General features: G+C 38.7%; 1 protein-coding gene across 10 annotated transcripts in view; it reads right to left on the bottom strand.

Moving 5' to 3' along the window:
* The window catches only part of ZBTB20 (zinc finger and BTB domain containing 20), a 472116-nt gene that overhangs the window by 300265 nt on the left and 148502 nt on the right, over positions 1-23349 (bottom strand). For all 10 annotated transcript variants that reach the window (XR_010083181.1, XM_063419871.1, XM_063419872.1 and 7 more), the window contains one exon: positions 10751-10826. The gene's annotated coding sequence lies outside the window, so the exon portion shown is untranslated. The remainder of the gene's footprint in view (positions 1-10750; positions 10827-23349) is intronic.

The raw sequence follows: 23349 nt of genomic DNA on the forward strand, positions 1-23349 counted from the left end.
AAAAATAAATTTGTTTTGAAAGTTCTGTGTATTAGAATTTCCAAGTAAGCCCTTTCATTTTTTGCTGTTTCTGTATTTGCATTATTGCACATCACTGTAGAAAAACTAGCAGCATTTCGTGCAATGAGAAAAGTCACTAAGCATTAGCTTGGTTCTTACTGAACCTTCACCTTTCTGAAATTTGAGTGCCTCTTGCAGTCTAACAAACAGATTGACGTGCAATAAGATATGCATTACTACTTACTTATCAAAAAATTAAGCAAAAAATAATAAAGCCACACAAAACAAAATCAATACTATTATTTCTCCTCCTTACATTTTTTAATTGCTATAATTTTGCTTTTGTTGAAACAGTCACTTCCAAAGAAAAATGATATGTCTGATTAATGTGACTATACATAAAATAAATGTGCATTTGCCCCTGTTTAATTTCACATTTTGCTGGCTCACTGTTGAAGGCATTTCTATTTGTACAGGACCTGGAGGTGAAATAAGACCTTTTGTCTACACCAAGTCCTGAGGCACGGGCTATGTCCAGAAGTTATTGTGGTGATATGTTACCTTTTTCCCATAAAAACTTCACTTTGACAAGACAATTGGGATTGTAGTTATGAACTGGGGAGAGCCGGGAGAAGAGGGGACACAATTTCTTTTCATCTCTCCTGGTCTAGATCTACTGGGCAGAGGAGAGCACTTTTTAATTTGGACTGGTACACCGAGCAGCCACTATATTCCATTAGATGTGATGCCTGTTTCTATAATTTGTGTTTGGTAAGATTTGCACTGGGGTTGTTTCTTCTTAAGCTTCTTACTATTTCTTGCTCTCCACACCAATAATGTCTTACTAGAACCGACAAGTCCTAAAGACATGGCCATTAAGAATGAACTGGGGAGGAATTATAACAACAGTGCTGTATTGGCAAAGTGGTGAAAGAAAACAAAACCTGACCTTCCAAGAACTGAAACTGGTGAAAATGCCACCAAAGTGAATGGAATCCCTATCTAAAGGGCAACACTGCCACCCCCACTGCTATCCATTTAGCCACATGAATTTGAGCTACACTTGCAAATAAACAGAATATTTGACCTAGCTTTAAGTGAGAGGATGGAGATTTCATAAGTGCAGAAGAGGCTCCACTATCTCTTTCTATATTTAAAGAAACACAGGACAAATGCAGACTGGGTTCTGAAAGCTCTCAACGCTCAGAAAGATGGGTGCAGGAGTCTCCACTTGCACATCAGTGATGCACAGTAATAAAAAGGCCAAACTGGGACAGAGACTGGGACTTTTACACCTGGATTCAGGGCAAGAAAGAGCCCAGCCCCAGTTCAGAGAAGCACTGGTTTGTCTGAACTGTATATGGAATTTGCTAATTCCTCATCAACTCCACAAACTGAACAACTGTTTTCTAAATTAGTATTAAAATTGAGCTGGGTAAAATGGGGAAGGGAATAATATATAACCAATATAGTCTTGTAACCTTTCACAAAGGAATTCCAAACCACCTACAAATAGGAATAAATCCAAAATAAACCTTAATTTAAGCACTACTGGGCACAAACATGCATGTGACAAATTTTATGTCACTCTGGTATTAAACCAGGATAAATCTAGTTGTTTCAAGAAAAAAAAATGGCTCTCTAAAGAAAGCAGGATGTATTTATTTTACCACTTTTTTATCAAAATGTAAAACCTTTTCCTCTCCATCAGTTAAGGGAAATCCTGTATTTCCAGCATGACATCAGCCAGAGCAGTTGGTGTCTGCCCCTCACCTGGGGCAGGACTTTTGGAGAGGGGGGAAATGCTGAATATGTAAATACATCAGACATACCATAACCCAACCCATGTAAGGGCCCAGCTCAAGCATATATGTTTGCAATGATTCCTGTCTCCACTGAAAGGAATGTGGACGAATCCCAGGGACTTTTTCTGGGCCAGGATTTTCCTCTTTATCTGTAAAAGAAGTGATCAGAAAATGGTGGCACTTCCTTGAGAGATGGTGTGCAGATATCTGGCAGGGATCACAGGTGATAATTATGTTTGCACACGGGCACTACAAAGAACACCAGCTTTGTCTCATCGCTTACCTGCAGCCCTGAATTCCTCCCAGTTCCACAGCCCTGAGTTGCCAGCTCTAGGAAGCAGCAGGGAATTACAAAGCCCTGTCCCATTAAGACAGTGGGATCAAGTACTGGCAGCAGTCAAAGTGAAACTTAAGTGCTTCATAACACAGATATTCAGGCTTCCTAGCATGTCAACAAAGAAAAAGCAGGGAGAAAAGCCTACTATCCTTTCTAAACTTCCACCAGTGCACCCATGATTAATCACAACACAGCTTTGAGAGTTAGTTCAGCATTAAATAAAGAAATTCTATTTTGTTATACAGTATATTACTTTTACAAGAAATAGAAGCATAAGGAGCTTAAAGAATATCTACTGTAAGGTATAGATACATTCTAAACATTATGACAGAGACAGTGTAAGAGATTTTTAGAAATTAAATGCTTTTAAATGTAATTAACTCATAGTGGAGACAATCACACAGAAAACTGTGCCACTGACAGTCTGACAATGCAGGGACATCAGAATTGTTTTCCACCATTAAAAGGCACAGGAAATTTCTGCCTATCTCATGTTGATGAAAGGCTAATTCTATAAGGCGATAGAAAAGGCATTCATAAAAAAGTAAAAAAAAAAAACCTATCACGTTTGGAATTCTCTAGGACATGAATGGAGTGCAGTAAGGAAAAAGATCTTGCTGGTAAGAAACCCTATCCATGGAAGAATCACCAAGTCTTTAGTCTCTAGAGCTTCCCTCTGGTTGCCTCTAGGCTGAACACCATCTAACAAGATGCCTCCCTTTGCCCTTAATACATCCCAAGCACTGGACAAACCCCCTAACTCTGGGGTTTGAATTCCAGTTGGAGTCCTGCACCTAAATGTTACTGCGTCTAGCTTGGACCTGGTAGCACAGTGTCCTCTCACCACCTATTTCTGTGTCTTTGCAACAGTCTGAGAAGAGAATGACGCTTTGAGCATCACAGAAGCTCAGGGACTACCTGAATGCAAAGCTTTGGTTCAATACCAGTCTAAAACCATATCCATAGATTATAATCATAACTATTAGTTGGGATTACCTTCCTACACTGAGCATTTTCCTGAACTCTTGCCAAAGGATAATTCCCTGGACAGGGCAGGAAAACACGTGAGGTGACCGTGACAGGTATCCTGGAGAAACTCAGTATTTTCTGGACATCTAGAGCTGTACTAATAGCTGAATGTTCTCTCTGGTGCCGTTCTGGAGCCACGAGTATCAGCATGTAGGCACAAGAACACTACAGCATAACAAAGACTGCTAAAGTGAACAGGACTTTGCCATGATAAATGTGTTCTTGAAAGGCAAGCACGATCAGAGGAAGGGCAGATGCAGCTGTAAAAGAGCAGCATTTTCTAAGCCACACACACAGAGAAGCTGAGAAGTAGTAATACGCCAATTCTTGACACCAGAAGAAACCACAAATGGGATCATTTCTGGAGTGATGTCACATGGCCAAGAGGCACCAAGACAAATTAAATAGCACTGAAGCCCTGACAAAAGCAAAAGGAATAATCCTTTCCTTCCTGCAGGATTGAAACAGTTATGAGCACTGAAAACTTACATTCAGGTGTCATCTATAAGCATCACTACCTATAGCAACCTTGCCTGTTGGCTCAGGGATTTTTCACTTCTAATCATGCTATACTTCCAGTCGAGTTGATACACTCATTTAATTCTATACCTTCCTGGTCACCGGGCTCCTGGGTCCCTCAGCATCCTCTCTGCATTCCATAGTCTTTTGTGATGCCCTGACTGCTGGAATTTCCCCCTGGTTGCTAACAACATGCAGGCTAAAGCCGTCAGTAAGGCACTAAATTCTCCCCAAAGGATGATCATTTTAGAGCTGTTTGCTTCATGAGTCCAGAACCACTTGTTCTGGGAAAGTGACAGCCACTCAGACATAAGAAGGTTAGTTGTGTATTAAAACAGGGCAACAGACATGACAAAACAGATTATCCTCTTCACTTGAAACCCTAATGAATGGAAAAAGGAACTGGGAAGAGATGAGAATTCATCTGTCTCAATTTGACTCCGATATTTTCCACAGATGGGCTGATCTTACAAACTCCATACACAGGAACTGTGCCACTGTACCCCACCTAAATGAACTGGGGCTGGATGATCATGATCTAACCTGGTTTGTATTCACAGAGGACTTGCAGTGATCTGGTGCACAACTGCTCTCACTGCTGTTGAGAAATATACACCTTATTTCTTGAAAAGGTTCTGCTGGTAAGAGTCACAGGATTCTTGATTACTTGCTGCAAATCTTGGAAGAAATGTGATAACACTCCCATTCTACAAAAGATTTTAACTATTCAAAATTTCAATAAGAACACTGCATGAACTAGAACGAAATTTCTACGGAAGAAGTATGATGAAAAAAAATCTGCCAAGGAAAGCAACAGGTTCAAAAAATTGTTAATGCAGGTTTTGACTCAGAGATGCCTTCACTTATTACTGACACCAAAACATTTTGCACAGTCAAATAGTTCTCTTTGGTTATTATTTAAAAATAAACAAATAAAACAAATATTCTGATCTCTTTCATGCCAGTGGAAACTGTTAAAAACAACAGACTAATTTTGGCACAACAGATTAAAATCTCTTCCTAATCTATTATCTAGATACTTCAGGGCCAATGGCAGGAAAGAGGGCAGTAAGAACAAGATCCTCTTTAGTAAAATTCAGAGCCAGACACTTTAGCCTAGTGAAGAAAACAGACCAGAAAATTTGGGTAACTTACATTTATCAGACTGCCCTACATCAGACTCTGGAATCTGAAATGATTCAGCAAGAGTGTTCTTAGGGACACTGATGTAAATATAGAGTAACCACAATGCCTTTCTCTGGAGTCCCTCCCGTTACATACTAGTTTAGCTAAATAATTTCATTTCATATAGAACAAAATAGGACTGCTTTGGGAAAGGCCAGGTCTGTGTTGCTTTTTTCCCTTTCATAGTTTATCTAATGACATCTCTGGTCTGAGATAACCTTCCTTGCTCAATAATATTTAATCTTTATTTTATGTTGGAGTAGCAAATGCTTTGATAAATGGAGTGAAAGATTTTCCCTTTTCACCGTGACATCTTCAGGTGCTGAAGTGCTGAAATGTTTTACTACAACTTGCTACAGCAGGGAATCAATGCTCATACTCCCATGCCTTTTTAACATGAGTGAATCACAGCCCATATTCCTTTATAGACTAAAACAACCACACACCAGAGAGCCATTTTCCTGTCCTCATCTATTGTGGCCACTATGCTGCAAAAACAAGAGCTGCCATCTATGAAAAAAGTCATGATTCTACCCATTTGTACACTACAGCTGATGCCCTTAACCTCCAAGACCTACAACATACAAAGCCCCACACAACCCCTCCACTCCCAAGAAAACAGCTTAAACATTTGTAAAAAAACCAAAAAAACCCATGAGAGACTCAATAAAAAATAATTCCCAACTCCTTTTCAGTGCTAAGTTTTGAATGAGACTGATTAAAACCAATGTGACAACTAAGAAAATTTTCTTAGTTCTTGGCCAACTGCATTTTGAGATTTGCAGTTTCATTAAGTGAAAACATCTTTCTAGGATGTTTGCATGAAAATTCAGAAAACAGAGGCAATCATAAGAAAAAAGAGACAATTACAAAGCTCTTAATCTCCTGAGACATTTACCTTTTTGTCGCAGGCTTTACTCCAGCCTCATTACATATTTGCTCTGATCATCAATCCTATTTGCAACTTTCAACTGTCTCCATGTTCTTTATCAGAGGAGCTTGTATCAGGCAATACCTGGAGTGTCTCCATTAATCCAAATTTTAAAAACCAGTAACTGAAACAAATCAGTATTTGTGCACTTACTGGAAAGAAAGCCCTGCAGACTCATCACAGCTGAAAATGTCTTTCCGTGTCTATACGACTCCCTCCTCTGCTCTTCTCTAAAAAAAGAAGGGTCATAGCAAAATGCTGGCATCCCAATGAAGTCTTTGAAGACACAGTGTGCTTTCAGTTATGAGAGGATGGAAAAATGAGAACCCTGGAGATCTTTTGGGAACATTAATCAGGAATGTACTCGCCACACACCAACATTCCCAAACAGTACACTGAATCAAAAAAATGCCAGGGACTCACACAACTCATCCAGTTTGGTCTTCTGTCTTATGGGAAGTTCCAGCACATTCTGGGAGGTGGTTTTCCAATCCATTCCTTAAAAAACAAACCTATCCTGCTTCCACAGACCTATAGGTTGTGTGATCCAGTATTTTACAACCCACACAGTCAGAACATGGCTTCTAATATCTAACTTGGTAATTTTCACTACTCGTTGAACTGATTTCTTTAGGTCTTTCTCCCAGTGGACATGAAGAACAATTAATCACTGTGCTCTTGATTATAAATTTTCACTCACTAGATTTTTTTTTTTTTAGTGTATTCTCCTTAAGGTACAACAAAAGCAAGACTTTCAGAAGCATATAATGCCAGGTAGGGCTCCTACATATCCTCTTGCCCCTGGGCCAGATAACAATCAACCAGTTTCTGCTTTCTCCACAATTTTAACTCTAGGACAATTTCTGCCTTGACAAACATTTTTTGACCTCTCCACATTTCCACTGGGGTTCCACAGGTAGAAATCAGGGCAGAATTTATCCCCATGAGCTTTTGGATTAATGCCTTGGCAAAGGAAGGGGAAAAGGCAAAATTAATTCTCTTTGTTAGTGCTAACGCTATTCCTCAGGGATAGTTGGCCCCAAGACATTGATCTTTGTTCAAAGCAAGCATACTTCCATACTCATTTCACATTTGCACAGCTTCTACAAGCCAATATTTGCATCAAAAAAAAAAGGCTTAAACTCATGAGAGTCTACATTTTGTCAGAGGACCAGGAACTGGGAATGGACTCAAAGCCCATCTTAGACCTGAAATTCTAGCTAAAACAGGAAGTTACAGGAGAATAGGACAGGTCCCAAAATCCATCACGAACTGTGAGGATTCTTGCACTGTAAAGAACATGGTAGTGCATGTAGTGCTTGTTTGTTGCTTCAAAACCCTTCCTTCATCTAAAAGCAGTGCTGTGATGGACGAAGGCCTTCCCAGCCCTGACATCCTGACGCTACACATGCAGCCTGCACTCTGGGATGCCAGCTTACTGTGTCACATTGGCTTGGGTTCTGCCTCTTCCCTTCCCTATGCCTGCAAGCTCAATTGAACTTATGAAAATTCAAACTGTCTTCTGTCTGTTTCGTACATCATCAGCAAACAATTGCTAGACAAAATGAATTTGTTCTCTGTAATTTGGAGGTTACACAAATGCCTCTGCTGTATAATGCAAAAAAAAAAAAGGGTATAAAGTTTGATATGCAAGGTTAACTCAGCATGGAGGAAAGTAGCAAAGAAACAGAAAGAGAACACGAACAATAAAGTACTCAAAAGAGGGGAGAATGACATGAGAAATACTTCTCTAAATTGCAGTTGGCCTTGCTACTTTTGAGTGATGAGATTAAACAAAGGCACAAGGAAGTTGTGAAAGATCACCCCCATGAGTGGCTGTATTGCCATCCCTCATGATTTGTCTACACAACATACCTATTAATAATAACAATGGTTACTATTTATCCACTAAGAGCTCTGCAAATACAAATTCACAAACTCAGTCATGTTCACAGAGCTGTATCAGTCTGAACCACATTGAAAGAGTGATCTGCTGAACGAGGCACAGTGAGGTTAAATGACTTGTCCAATGCCACTCATTGATCCAGCATCCATAAAGATTAGAACACAGGATCTCTTGGTCACTGAGCAGATCAGGCTGTGTAAAGCTGAAACCTTGAAAAACCAACGTCTTTTTTAAGAAAAATAACATATCATATACTCTGTATTGCCCTCAGCCCATGACAAGGTAACTAAAACTATTGCTTTGAAAGCACATCTTTTGCTTCCACACACAATATGTGTGCTCTCATTGTCTCATTCCAAAATCATACCGACACTGAATGTGAGCAGAGGTACCTCCTCATGCTTGACTTAATCCTATATGGGGTTAGCTGCAAAGAGCAAAGTACCAAACCACATCCTTAAAGTATTTGAGAAGTCCCATTGGCCTCAATAGATCTTCTTGCCTATCAACTTTAGTTCAGAGAACCCAACACAGCAAGAATCCAGCCACAGACCGGTTGCATTAGCAGAATATCTGTACCACATTCACCAAGTGAAGTCTTTCATGCAACTGTCTGACAGATGTTCAGGTGACGTGTATCTTAATGTTTCTTCTAATGCCACGTACCAAGTATTTTTATTAGACAAAATTTGGCTCATTTTATATTAATCACTCGCTTTAGGGACATCCCTACATTAAAGCAAGATTTCCACCCTTTAATTAAAGAAATAAATTACACAACCACCAGGATATGGCTTGCCTTTTCTATTTGCTGTTTTGGGTTAATACAGGAAAGCCCAAATGGCAAGTTCACCTTTTAAGTATCTTACAAGTAGAAACACCTGATTACAGCAAACATTCAGGAAGCAAAAGAAAGCACACCTTCCTCTATAAAAAGTGTCACTATTTTTATTGTGCCAAGCAACTATTTACATGGACACGAGGTATAGCAAGAACCACATCCTCATTTTACAGGATATATGTGCTTATGTAAAACTTCCCTCACCTTGTTCTTCTGTATTCCAGAGATAGGCTACGCCAAGGCTACAGAATTTAAAAGCAGCTACATATTTAAAAGTGGGGGGGTTGTGGGTTTGTTTTTGGTGTTGTTTTAATTTCTTTTGTTTGTTTGCTCTTTTTTTTTTTTCTTTTTGAGCCTATTAGCACAAGAAATTCAGGGATTAAAAATATGGCCCTTTACAGAATGGAAAGAAGACCTAGACAGAAGAGTCATGATCTCACACTCCATTCCCAGTTTGACCACTGATTTACTTGGACCTTGAGAAAGCTGCTCAACATCTCTGTGTGGATGCACTTGACATTCTTGATTAAAAAAAAGAAACCAAAATTATTTCCTAAAACTTGTGTATTTATTTCCCCTTCAAAATCTAGAGTCTCATATAATGAAAAAAGGCTCATCCCAGCCAGCACCAATTGCTACTTTCATTTTGTCTTGGGCTGTCCATGCAGGATTTTGTGACCATCTGGATCCCAAAGATTCAAAGAACTTGCCTTAGTTCACTCTTATGCTGCATTTTGGAAAGAGAAAATTACTCCTGCTTTCCAACAAAAATTTTCCTGGTTGTTCACACTAAATTGCAAGACAAGCATGAAATTTGGTATTCACAGATTCAGACGAGTTCCCCCATTTTTCCCTAAACACCTCCCTTTAAATTGATGCTGGACCCAGCAAATCCACGAGTGTTTTCAACTTGGCTCACCACCGTAATTGCAAAGTTTACCTCTGGTGGCCAAGGAAGCTGCTCACATTCAGCAGTGAAGAGCAGAAAATGTTAAATACCATTCACTGGCCACAGCCTGCAGTTAATACACAATATTTAAACAACACAATGGCATGGCCCTTGCCAGTAATGTAAAAACACAGTGGAGTAGAGCCAGAATGGCACAATCTGCCTGTCTGAGTCATGCTTGGCACTGTGTGCTGGAGGGGCAGGCTTCAGCTGCCCACAGTGTAACTGCACCCTCCAGCTAGTTAACAATAAAACATTAAAGTATATTAAAAAAGGAGGGTGGGGGGTGGTGGTAAAGGCATGATCAATCCCCTCTAATAGTTAAAGCATTTTCAAACTGAAGTATAAAAGTACCACTTTGGAAGAAGGCTCTGGATTTCATTACACATTGCACATTTTGATCTTAAACAAGAAAACAAACTGACTTAGCTTTGTAATATACCACAGCTTTGTACTGTTCAACTGAAATAGATATTTTTCCTTCTTTCTACAAGCTTCTTGATTTTTTTCATATATTATTTCATTTGATTATCTGAACCTGTTATATTTTCCAATCCTCTTTTGCATGCCTGTTGTTCAGTCACTGAAGTTCCCAATCTTAATTATTAACCCAAATGCATTCAATAAACAGATTCTAAATAAGGGTAGATCAGAGTGATGTGTAATCTGACTTGCATTTATGGAATAACTACGCTCTTAGAGAAAGACTCCTTGCTGGCTGAGACGTAGATGTTATTTTGACTGTTTTGTTGTGTCACAGCAGAGATGAATTAGGCATTTCTGCCTTCATCTGCACCCCGAAGCAGCTGAAGTCCCCTGTGATGTCATCAGAAAGTTGTTTGTTTTTTTCTCATACAGCTAAGAAGAATTTGTTACGACATCATGAGGAGAGAATAAACTGTGTTTTGTGCTATAAGGAATCTTCTGCTACTTTCTGTTATCTCTGCACCGATGTGCAGAAAGCAGCGCTGACAAAGCGACAGCAACTCTAAGTCAACAAACAGAGATGCACAGTGTCCCTAATACTACTCAAAACAAAGCAGGAGAGAACCATCTATTCAGTGCTCTGAAATTAAAGATCTGCAAGATGTAAGTTCCTTTTTAATTTTTAAATAAAACATCCTTTGAACTTCTAAATCCCATTGAAGGGGACTCTGACCTTTATCCAAGACCAGCTACTGTGCTAACACTTTGGATGCATATAGAGGAAAAATACGGACAAAAGGTACCGGAAAAGCTTTTACTTACAGGAATGCAGCGGGGCTTAATCTTTTTGTTTTTAAGGTGCAGTGATTTCAGCATCTACAATATAACTTCAGGCAGTCTGAAAAGAAACAGGTTAAAATCTCTTTCAGTTATAATTGGTATTTCAGATTTAATTAAAAATTAAACTTTCATAATGTTTCACCATCCAAAGCAATGCATTATCAGTCAAGCGTAGCCTTTTTTTTTTGTTAAAAGAAGCTCTTCCCAGAGTAGTTTGCAATGAAAGAAAAAGGGAAAAAGGCAATTGAGAGTAGCAAAATATATTTCTTCAGCAAAAGATCTCTGAATAATTTGGAAAGAAGCCTTCTGCCACTTAATTTTAACAATCAACTTTATACTAATTAAAAAAAACCCCCACAATTAAAAAAGACAGAAAAACACCATCACATACCAAAGACTGTGAGGATAAAATGTTAATTTCAGCAAAACAAGGACATTGCTAGGACCAGAACATACGCACCAAAAGGGAAAATATGGTTTTACATAATGCCAGCCAACAACATTTTTTACAAATTCGTTCTACAGCATGCAGCACTTTCAGACTGTTGCATGGAGGAGCAGAGAAAGACAAGTTCAAAAAGAGGAAAGCTGTTTTTAAAGTGTATAAGGCAAAAGGTCCCTTGCAACCTTTTGTTAAGGGATATGGAATAGCTCATCTATAAAACTGCACGGTTTCTTATCATGTAAAATAAATGTCACATTACTGTGCAAAACAGATGATTAAGAAGTGGTAGCTGTAGCCACAGCATCTGAACAGATGCAAAAAAAGAAAATTCAAAGTGCAATTGAAATAGTTGGAATGACAATAAAACTCCAGGGGTTGTACCATAAATACGAGTTTAAATGTTAGATTGGAGTTTAAAACCTGTGGTTTTAATTATATCTAATTATAAAGGCTCCAAAACCAGGAGAAACGAGAAAAACAAAAAAATATTAATAATAAATTAAAACAATTTTGCAATAAGTTGTCAGGATTTGGCCTCGTAATAACAAACCATACAGCAATATACACAGACACATACAATGTACCAATGACTCATTAAAGGAACAAATCAAAACTTCATTAAATTTTATTTTTAAAAGGTGACAGCAGAACTTGCCTAATTTACCCCATTCAAAGTCAAAGCTATTCTCCTCACCAGCAGCACACTCAGCGAGACGGTCAAATAAATCCCGGATGCAAATCTAATACTGTTTTTAAATGTACCACAGGCTGGGAGCAATTCCTATGTGTAATTTTACTTTGTTCTCCCGTAAGTAAAAATACAATTCCTCAGACATGAGTGTTATATGAGGCTTCTCAATCCATCCTCCTGGATGTTTAAAATAAAACACACCGTTTCAGACAATATACTGTCACACAAACATGTTCACACGCACACCAATACCACAAACAAACATGAGCTCATAAACTTATTTGTAGGTTTAAGTTTTCCACTCTGTCAAGGTCAGAGGTATTGCAGAGCAGGAGGGAAAGCAGAGAGCACGGAAGGGGACAGCACAGGAAGAATCAGAAACAATTCTTGAGCATTTGAATGAACAAGAGCCCCCTGATAGAGGCACTGCGATGATGCTGTCACAAGATAACCTTCATAGGCTTGGATGAAATTTTTCATGAAGGAATCATCTGACACAAGTGTTCCTCTACCTTTAGGCACCCTTGTATCAAACAACTGTCCTTCTTTCCCCTGATTGACATCTAATAAGGTAGACAAACAGTGAAGAAATCCAGGCAAAAAATTGGTAAGGCCATCAGCAGCAGGCAGCAGCACAACTGCCACATAAGTGGTAACAGTTTCAGCCTCTGAACTTCCCTTTCCTTCACTTCCTTCCCCTTCCAAATTTACTACTTTTCTAGCATCTTCAGGAGTGTAATGCTGGCTTGCTGGCAGGGAAGGAGAGGGGCAGCAGTATTTAAAATCCAAAGCTATTTCTTCTAATGAATGCAGGGAAAAACTGACCTCAACTGAGAAAACAAAGAGCATTCACTGAGGGTGAAATGTATCCCTGTGTAGAGAGCCAGCACAGAAACTGCACCACTGAAGCCCTATTCCGATGACCTAAATAGGAATAAATTGGTGCATGGACTTCACCACAGCAAATTTTGTCCCAAATCCCCATTTTCTTGTAGAGAATGAGGAAACACACGGCCCTCTCCTCTCAAAGTACAAAGGCATAGCACCTCCTTCCCGTGCTGGGCACAATCCTGACACTGCTCTTCAGTGTATCTTCCTGGTAGTTTTAACCTCAAGTCTTTTGTGTATTGCCCACGTTCTTCTGAGTGGAAAGGGAAAGGAGGGAGTGCAACATTTGGCATTACTCTGTAAGTTAGCCTGAGGACATAGTGCCTGCAGTTAAAGTGCTCCCTGTCCTCAAGGCAGGCGTAATTAGCCCAGACTGTGATTCTTCTAATGCAAGAAATGGAGCCCCAGAAAAAGCTCTCTCTAAGAGCTTGCCTTCCTGTGCACAGGTGAGGATGCTTAAAACTTGTGGGCCAGGAGATGATGATTGCTGAGTGAAAGGGGTGCCCTGATCCCCTTGTGGAAAGAAAGAGACATGGCTCAAGAACAGTCAATGAACTTTGCTTGAGAGAAGCTCAAGAGCTGGAATTGCAAGAATGAGGAGTATGGTAGGTCAGGAATGAGACACATGAGTAAAGTGTTAACAAAAGAGCAAGAGCTACCTCTTATTAAAGGCTTTAAAAACAAATTTCAGAAGGTAAACAGCTTTCACGTTGCTTTCTCACAATTCCTTCTTGCCATTTATGCAGAGTTTGAAAACTGAGAGGAAAGCAACTCTACAATGACTGAAGTTCATTAGCAATATTCCACAATTTCCATGGGCCCCTAACTCTACTTTTCCTGACTCATGTTTATGGTCTAATTCCCCACTTTATAAGAATCAGATTGATTCAATCTAAAAATTAAAGAGAAGGGAAAAAAGTGTAATTTCTTATTGGGAAACACTTGAGAAGAAGTCAGTCTTCTGCAAACTCTTAGCAATAAAGAAGTTCCACATCTGTAAGGCTTTGATTTTCCTTGAGTACCTCAAGTCAGCTGCATCAGGCCAGTTAGAGTCATATATAGATGATTAGTTATGAGAAGGAAGACTAGAGGAGAATACAGTACAATGCTTTTTGATATCTTTAGAAATTTCTAGATATAGAAATTACAGCCTTAGTCAATTGATGTTTTTCAAGCTTCTTGAACTGGAAATCAACAATGAAGCCACTGCCACAAGTAACTATTCAAAGGAGGTAAAATACTGATGTCCTTACTCAAGAAAAAAACTTCATTGATAGTATTAAGGAATTTGTCTTCAACAACCAGGGAATGGGGGAAAGGGGGGCCACTGGATGACAAATGGACACAAATAAACAAAAAACCAATCCGTTTACCTTCAAGAGAATACTCAAAAATACTCATGGGCCAGACAGGAGACCTTAATCTAACTTCAGAATCTAAATAATTACTTAGGATGTGGCTCACAATAATTGTGTCACAGAAATGAAAGAGAAAGTCCATTGTACATGCTCCTCATCTCACAACAAATATACTAGTTCTGAAATTAGAACCAGTATAGACACACCAGCACAATGCTCTGTTCAGGTTCACTGGTAAAACAAAAGAACTAATCTTATTAACACAGATATAGCATTACTTCACTGGGTTTTTTTAGGTGAATGCACTTTAGTTGGTATTAGTTCTCTATAAACAGCTTTATTTTGATCACCTGTCCCTTGTCCTGAGTGGACAGAACAAAAATGGAAAAAAAAAAAAAAAAAAAAAAAAAAAAAAAAAAAAAAAAAAAAAGTAATGCCAGTGCTTGAAATATCCTCCTCAAAAGTCTGAATTGGAGCTCTTACTACACTTGCAAAAATATGCAGGAATTTAGGTTATTTCCAGTTCTGCCTTTGAACTCATAGCCATTTGTGGCTCAAACCAGAATCAGAGAGCTGCTGATGGGAGAAACCTGGGGGGCTTTGTAATGTGGCAGAATGGGAGCAGAGGACAACCTACAGCACTGTGCTGGGATCAAGGGCTCCTCCCACTGCAGGAAGGGACAACAGGAGATTGAAGGTTTCTTTGTCAAAATGGTAAATCTCTATCTGTTATTGGTTCACTGCAAAGATGAGCGCCCACAGAGATTTTATCTTCCTCATGGCATTCATCCTTTGAGTTTACTTTCCCAGTGAAGGTGACATCCATTACAAATTTTAATTTCTAAACCATGGCTGTTTCACAGCTAAAAAAGCATTTTAATCAGGGAAAAGGTGTATTTTTGGCCACAATTCACACACACCCCACATCCCCCAATAGTATTTGAACTATTTTTGTTCGGGTATGATAAAACCTGCCTTTGGGCGAAGACTAAGACTCCTTGCAATCTCAGTTTCAGAAAGTTAGGGACAATCAACTGTATAAAAGCTGCAATGCATAATCCACTCTAGCAGTCACTTGGAAACAGGTACTGGATGCAACTTCACCACAAGGGCCCTCAAGCCTGTTAAACGTGTTGGATCCCTTAACAGCACATGTCCAGTCCCCGCATTTATTCCTACTGCTAACAGAGTAAGCAACAAGCACTTGAGAAGCCCAGCTGTGAAAGCACATGAGAAGCTGAACTTCTCAATCCACAGAAGAGTTGGTCTCTATAGCTGCACTTAGGATCTGACCTGGACTCCTAATGTTAAGGAGTTTAATGGGTAGCTCTGTTATAGTTCGGTGGGACCCAGCATCCCTCTAAATACCTCTTGAAGCTTTCCTCCTACGCAGGGGCGATGATGGTAATCAAGTTGGCTGCTGAAAACCATGATATTCCTTATTCCAACTGTTTTCTTGCACAAGCTGTCCCTAGATCCTGTTTATGTTCCCAAGGAACAGGAACAGTGACAGCATGCAGCTTTCACGAGGCCTTGCCCAAACAATTCTTTCTCTAAAGACACAGTTTCTTTGTGAAGCAGCTCTGAAGCTGATATTTGCTGAGCATCTCTTGGAATACAGCTTGAAGACTTTACTTATGCCCTTTACAAGCTATTGTAGCATATAAGCTTCTCCCACTTCTTTTCAAGGTTCATAATGCTTTGATCTTCACAGCCTCACTGCTCCTGCTGAATGGTGTCATCTCCCATGGCTCGTATTATCTTTAGTGCATAAAATGATAATACCTGTTAAGAAGCAGGCTCTATCACATAATCACAGCAGAACCTTCACATTTACTCTGGTTTAACAGAGAAACTCACATCAATAAATGTTTCATTGTGCTGGGTATTTCAGTGTGGTGACAAACTGGGCGGATAAAGGAAATGTGGTGGATATAATTTGTTTGGATTTTAGCAAGGCCTTTGACACAGTACCACACAGGAAGCTCATAGAGGCACTAGAGAATTATGGTCTGAATACTATTACAATAAGGTGGATAAAAACTGTCTGACAGATAGGAAGCAGTGAGTTATTAATCAATGGTATTACAAAAGAATAGAAAGAAGAATCTGCTCTGATGCTGAGCAGTAGGTGCTAGGATTATCACTACATAGTTTCATTAAGGATAAGAATGTAAATATTGACAGCATCCAAAACATATGATTCAGAAAAAAATAAATTTATCAAATTAGTGAAAGGTATCAAAATTGTAAGATCCAAATAATAGAGATGTGCACGAGCTAGAACAATGTGGTATTAATATATCTTAAAATATAAAAAAAGTTATCAAAAGCCAATACAGAATTTTGTTTCAAACTCAGAAATGAAAGGCTTTCTCTGTGTTTGCTTGACTTCATCATGTTAGTATGCACTGATACGGTCTAGTTGTGAAACTGGCTCCCTTGGAAAGCAAAATAAAACTATATATTTCAGTCACTGTGGTAAGGGACAACCATCTGGCCTATTTTCTTAGGCCATTAAAATTTTAAAGTTTAGAGTAATCACACATGACATCCTTAAATTCTTCTTTGGAAACAGGGTACTCTTTTTTAGTTATAGTTCCTAAATTTCCACTGCCCTGCACAGCTAAAGCCATTTTGTTGCTGATTTCTGGTACAGGAGATGACACTGAGCTTTCCCCACAGAGACATTGTACACACTCAAAGTTTAATGGGTACCACCTCTCCACTTCCTTCACAGATCTGGCCCCAAAAATTCAGCCAGACCCTTACTTGTGAAAGGGCAAGATCCTGGATGAAAGGTAATATACTTAGGTGAAATGAAAAACTCCAGGGCAGCGTGCCTAAATCTCATGGGAAATACGGCAGAGAAGGTCAAAGTGAAAAACCTTTGTTTGGAAGTCTAGATTTCCCTAAGTGTTGAGCAATAGAAGTTGACTATTTCCAGGATAAAATCAATATCAGGAGGATGTGAAGTTCACTATATCCTTGTGTGGAGAATGCACCCCCAGCACCACGGTCTTTGCTTACTTGTCCCACTTTAAGAATAAGGCCAAAATAACGTCTAATGCTCTCTTTCTTGACACAGCAAAACTGAGTTAGTCAGTGAAAGCTACATGTTTTCAACTGTAAGAAATTTAGGAAAGTTGTCACAACTCTTCTTTGTTATGGTCATTGTCTTGACATGGGACATCAGGAGACTGTACCTGGTAACCTCAATCACCTATGAAATCCATCATCTATGGTTTTGGGACCTTTGATCTTCTACCAAGATCTCCAGTATTTCTTCTACCCTCACACAGCAGCCTAAGCCCATCTCCTCTCCCTGACCAGCACCTGCTTCCCTCCATCCTCACTGTGAGAATCTGCCTTGTTCATACTGCAGAGCTTCCATTTTCCCTTCTTGCTGCAGGCAAAGAAAGGAACAGCACGAAGGTGTGACACTTCCCTCACAGGAGAAAGAGACACTGATGCAAGTGCATCAGCAGAGAGGCATGAATTTATGAGTTTCAAGTCAGAGAAGTGGAAAGAATCAGAGGTGGCAATATCCACTTCAGGTCTCTGGAGCAGCAAGTGCAAGTGTGGCTTCTGTGGCTCCAACAGACTTAAGAGGGACAGCAGTTCCATCACTGTTACAGTACCCTCAGCAGAAGCCTTATCTCCACAGGCCTATCTTGGGAGGAACTTGGGATTTGGTTATGTAAGAAGGGCCATGCTATCTTTTAAGAGTAAATAAAATTAATAAAAAGCAAAGTCAGGACTACAGGCCAAGTTTGGACTTCACACAAGCAGGTGTGTCACAAGTGGTATCAGGACTCTTCCAGACTGCACATGGACAGATTTTATTCCACCATATGCAGAAGCACAAATCAATGCAGTCTTTTACTTCAGCACATTATGCTTTTGCCAGAAGGCCATTAACCTGAAGCCCAAAACCAGCTCCATCCTGCACAAGGCCGTGCACAAACCATGCCCAGAAGTTTCACATTATTCCAGTTTATGTAACAGCCATATTAAGCTCAAGGCCCAAGGAGGACACCGAACAATATCTTATTGAGATTCAATATTACAGGAACAATGCTACCAACCCCCTCCAATTTCATTCATCTCAAAAATCTTTGCAAATTTAATACCAGAGGACCTTGAGACCTTCGGACTCTACTGAAAATCTGCTGCTTAAACTTTCAATGTAACATTGATGCAAGCTCTCAAATATCTCCCAATAAAGTCCATATATTTAATTCTTGTTTAATTAGACATCATCCTACAAGAAGAGAAATTCAAACCCAGCTGGAACTATATAAAAGTTCAGGGAAGTTCAGTTCCTGCACTGTGATTTGGCAAAGCTCTATTGTAATTTTTCCCTGGAAACAATGCAGAAAAAAAAGAGAATGCATCAGCAATGATTTGAACTGATCACTGTGTCAGGACAGGAAATAATATCTGGAAGAAAAAAGGAGAAAACAATCTTCCATTTACTTTCAATATTAGTAAAAACAAGAAAAGATTTTTATACTGTCAGCCACAACCTGCAAAATCTAGGTAATAAAGCAACAGCATAATGACTAGACAAGTTTAAAATGGATTTTTTAAAAAGAATGGCTATTATTTTCTGAAGACAAGGTACATCTAAATACATTGCAGGACTGGATTCAGAGACCTCAGCCTCCTGTTGGTCTGGTCCAATACAAATTATATTTGCAGTTATTCCAGGGACCTTGAGATATGGAGTGCACACACTTAAATCTATGTAATATTTATCTTTGCTTCAGATACTTAACATGAGGAGTATATGATATGAGCTCAGGTTCATGGGATGAACTCAAGGGCATCTGCAAGAATTGAATTGCTCAAAGTTCCAAGACTAAAATTCACTCTGGCTCCATTTGCCCTACAAAAAACCAAAACACACCTAACATACAACAGAATGTTACTATTAGAAAAAAAAAAAGGTTGGGTATTCAACTTGTTCCATAACCTATGTTTAAACAGATGAGATCAAACATATCCTCCTGGTGGTCAACCAAACTACAGAATTAAAACTGGTATATAGTTTTTTAGCCATAAAAAAAAAACTAACAAAAACCCATGTACAGAAAAACACAAAATTAAGTTCCATCATGGTAACGCTAACACTGGGCAAAGTCTGTAAAACTATATGTTAATTGCATTCCAGGTAAAGAAGATGAGATGTTCAGATATGCAAATGCAATAACTAAATTTCTAATAAAATAACAACTTCAATCTTTTTCAAGTCTTTTCCAAAATACCAGAAGTGATTAGAACACATTATGGACCAGTCACTTGCCAAGTTTCATGTTTGAAATCAAAGCTGTTTTAAAATTTCCTGAACAACAAAAAAAGCATTTTAAAACTGGTAACATTCAATCATGGTGATATAAGCAAATACCAGCCAATCTGAATTTTGGAACGTTCTTCATCTAATGCCTTTATGTTGCAACGAAGCCCAGAAAAATATTTCAGGCCCAATTGCTGAGACAGTGAAAATAATATTCATAAATAAAAAAGGATCATTTACATATTGTGTAACTAATTTTTTTATTTCTTCAATATACCTTGAAAGAATTAACAGGCTAGATCCTTCAGGACCTTTATTGTCATAACTGAGAAGCACCTTCATTTGCCCCATTTACCAAAGATGAACCCACCTGTAATTTGTATGGAAGAGCTAAAACTCTTCCCCTCCTCTGCACCTCCCACAGAAAGAACTCAGCACTCTTCAAGCATTTTCTCTACAAATAACTATAAAAAGGAATTGGGTCTATCAGGGAGGAACTGCTTCGTTTCTTTGCATGTGCTGAGGAACTCTTCCTAAATCAATGCAGGCCAGCACCATCTCATGCTCCACTGCCCCCCCTGCTCCCTCAAACAATGCACAAGGAACAAAATTTGAACCTGTACCTTCCATGGTAAAAACACTTGTGAAATACAAGAAGGATACAAAACATCAACTGCTATTCCACTCTGTGCTGCCTTTTAAAAGATTGCTGGCTAATTATTCTAATGTAAGCAAGCAAAAAAATGAAATAGGATAAGAAGCCAAAATTTTGGGCAATAGTTTACAATAAAAAGAACAACATTCTAGGACTTACATGTACCTATAAATTCTCATTATGCACCTGTGTGTAATAATAGAGACTATTATATAAAATACCGTATTATTTAACATCAAGTGAGTGGAGGTTTGGTTTTAATTACGTGTAGTCAACTGTCCCTATCAGTTGGTACAATAACAGGGGTAAAATTTCCAAGCAAATTCAGCCTTTCCTCCTTGAATCTCAAAATCCTTTAGAAACACACTTTCTTTCCCATTAAGAGATTCAGTGATGCCAACAACAGATACATTATTCCCCCAGCAGATCTGAAGATGCTGGAGCAGAACTCTGAAGTCCAGCTGCCAGATTTTCTGCCGTAGCCATCTGACACAAAACTCTCCCTCGCGCATTTCTCTCTTTTAGCTGAAGTTTTTACTCTTTAACAATGCCCTATGACATTAATGTCTCTACAATTTCTGACTGACTGAGCCTCATATTTGGGCAAGAAACAAAATTTCCATTTCCTGAGCTATAACTGAAACCAGCCTAGGGTTTTCTGTAGACAGTGATCTCCTGTCTGTCCTCATTGACTGGAAGTCTGCACTAAATATACTGCAATTAATAACCAGTACAGTAGGGCCTTGATGTTCACAGAAACAACTAAATATATAGGTAATGTGAATTACAGGAGAAAAGTTGTATTTTTCTTAGTTCTAAGCCACATTAAATCCAAAAGAAGGAACCACTACAGAGTAAATGTGCACAGAATTATTTCCTAGCTCTGCAGGCTGCAGAAAATTCCATCTTACTTAGGATGGTACCAAGGCCACTTAAACATATTAGCCTATTAAATCTGCATCCTTGTTGTTCTTAAAATCCTAATGAAATGTTCCAGATTGCTATTTGGAGGACTTCTGAGGAATCATGCCTTACCACCATTTCTCTGAAAGCAGGATGACAGTCCACATACCATTGGTGACAGTCTTGCTGATGGCCTGCAGAAAACTCATTAGTCACACTGCTCTGGCTCATCTGATTTCCAGTTCTTAAACTTCATCTGAAAACAACTTCCTAAGCACCACCCCATGCCCCACAGACACAAGACAACAAATCCCCTGCAAAACCAACTAAAAGCACATTCAAGATTTAACTTTGCGCTGGAAGCAACCCCAGTTAGTTCCTGAATAGAAAAAACTACACAAGCTAACCTGGAGGGGAGAGAAGCCTCACATCTACAAATAAGAGGATCTGTCTCTCATTTCCTAGGATGTATCCCACAATAAGATATATCCATATCAGGAAAAAATAAAGAACCCTATCTTTAAGTTCCTAAAAGTGCAGTTTGAATTAGGAAAGATTCTTAGCTTTGAGCTACCACTGTGTTAAAAATAGAAATGTTCAGGAAATGCATTACTTTTGAAGGTGATTTTACATACAAGCTGAAATCATGTTGTCCTTTTAGGTAAAATGGCAACTGTTTGAAAGCCAGAACCCAGAAACATTAAAGTGGAAGGGATCTATAAAGACAGCTTGCAACCCAAAAACTTGAAATCTGTGCCTTTTTTTTGTCTTATTTAAAAAAGAGTCCGAAAGGACTAAGTAAAATAGGGATGGGCGAAGAAGAAGATTGAAAAGAAACTTCTGCACTATTGCTTTGGAAGTTTTTGTTTATACACACATATATATATACACATGTATAAAAGAAATGCAGGCGTTCTTTTCATAACATTGTAGGCATCTCTTAGGGACAAGATTTGAAGCAATCCCAAATTTTGCCATGTTTTATGCAAATTTCATGTTATCATTTTATCAGATGTAGATTTTAAAAAATTTAAAATTCACACAGTTCAGGTTATAAGTATAATACTGTCATAGTTTCCTTTACTATTTTTTTATTTTAAGGAATCCTTATTTTTCTTTTCTCTTATCCAGTCCCAATGCAGTCTGAATGCTACAATAATATTTTATTGAAAGGTATTGTGGACCATTTCTGGTTTGGGGGTGCAGAACACTGGATGATTATATGTAGTATTAAACTTGAAGGTGTTAAGAAACAGAGTGATTTTTATTCTTCCAGCTGGTCAAAATACTGTTTGTTAATTTTCTAGATGGAAGTTCTTAACCAATGCTTGGAAAAATATGGGATTGTTAAGAACCAACTGTTTGAATACGCAGTGGCAATCTAATAATGATTAAGAACTATTTGCTATACATATTGTTAATGAATGCCAGTCTAGGAAAGGTTTGCTTTTCAGCTTTAAGCTGGTTTGACTTACCAGTCTTCTAAATACTCCTTTGCTGCTACTGATGCCAACCCCCAGCTTCTCACTGCATGGCTCACGTGTTGCATCCCATGATCAAATAAGAAAAGGAGGGAGGAACTGGCTCCAGCATTCATTACAGATAGGTGACAGGAATGAAAAAAACCTTCATGCTTTACTTTTCACAAGTCTGACAGTGTAGGACCCAAATAACACCCCAAGCAAGTAAACTTAAGTAATCTGTTTCTCTTACAGCAAATTTCAGTAAGTAGTACAGGAAGCAAATTTCAGAGATAGTATAGGAAGAGTTAAACAAATCTCTCCTAATTTTCCAGATATTTTATTAATGGGAAGACAGTGTTCAGGTAAACATTTCAATCCCACAAATGATCTTAGGTCTCCTTTCTCCAAGCTACACAGTCCATACCCAAACTGTCCTTGAATCAGAAAAATATTTTCACCTGCATTATTCAAACAGCAGAACCTGCCTAAATCTTTCAGTATGAATCATTATCAAGGCTAATGACAGCATATCTTCAGAAAATATTGACAGCCTGTTTACCACTACCTTCTACCTTCTCAGTATTTGGCAATAAAGAGCCCTGAGATCCTCAGTCGGGAACCTGAAAATTACCCTCATCCCATGCAGAGATCGATTCAATCAATCAGTATTTTCTTACTGCATAAAGAGACAAGTGGTTTGCCAAAGGTCATAGAGCAAATCATTGGTTGAGCCTGGAATAACTAAAGATATCCTGTCTCTGGACATCATCTTTTTCTCTTGGTTTCCTTAAGGCTAGAACTGTCCTGCTTGAATATATCCTCTCACTAATACTCTTTACCAATTCCAACCAGATTTGCTAGAGGGTTATTACCCTGAAT

Source organism: Prinia subflava, chromosome 28, assembly GCF_021018805.1.
Source record: "Prinia subflava isolate CZ2003 ecotype Zambia chromosome 28, Cam_Psub_1.2, whole genome shotgun sequence".
In the NCBI taxonomy this organism is placed as follows: domain Eukaryota; kingdom Metazoa; phylum Chordata; class Aves; order Passeriformes; family Cisticolidae; genus Prinia; species Prinia subflava.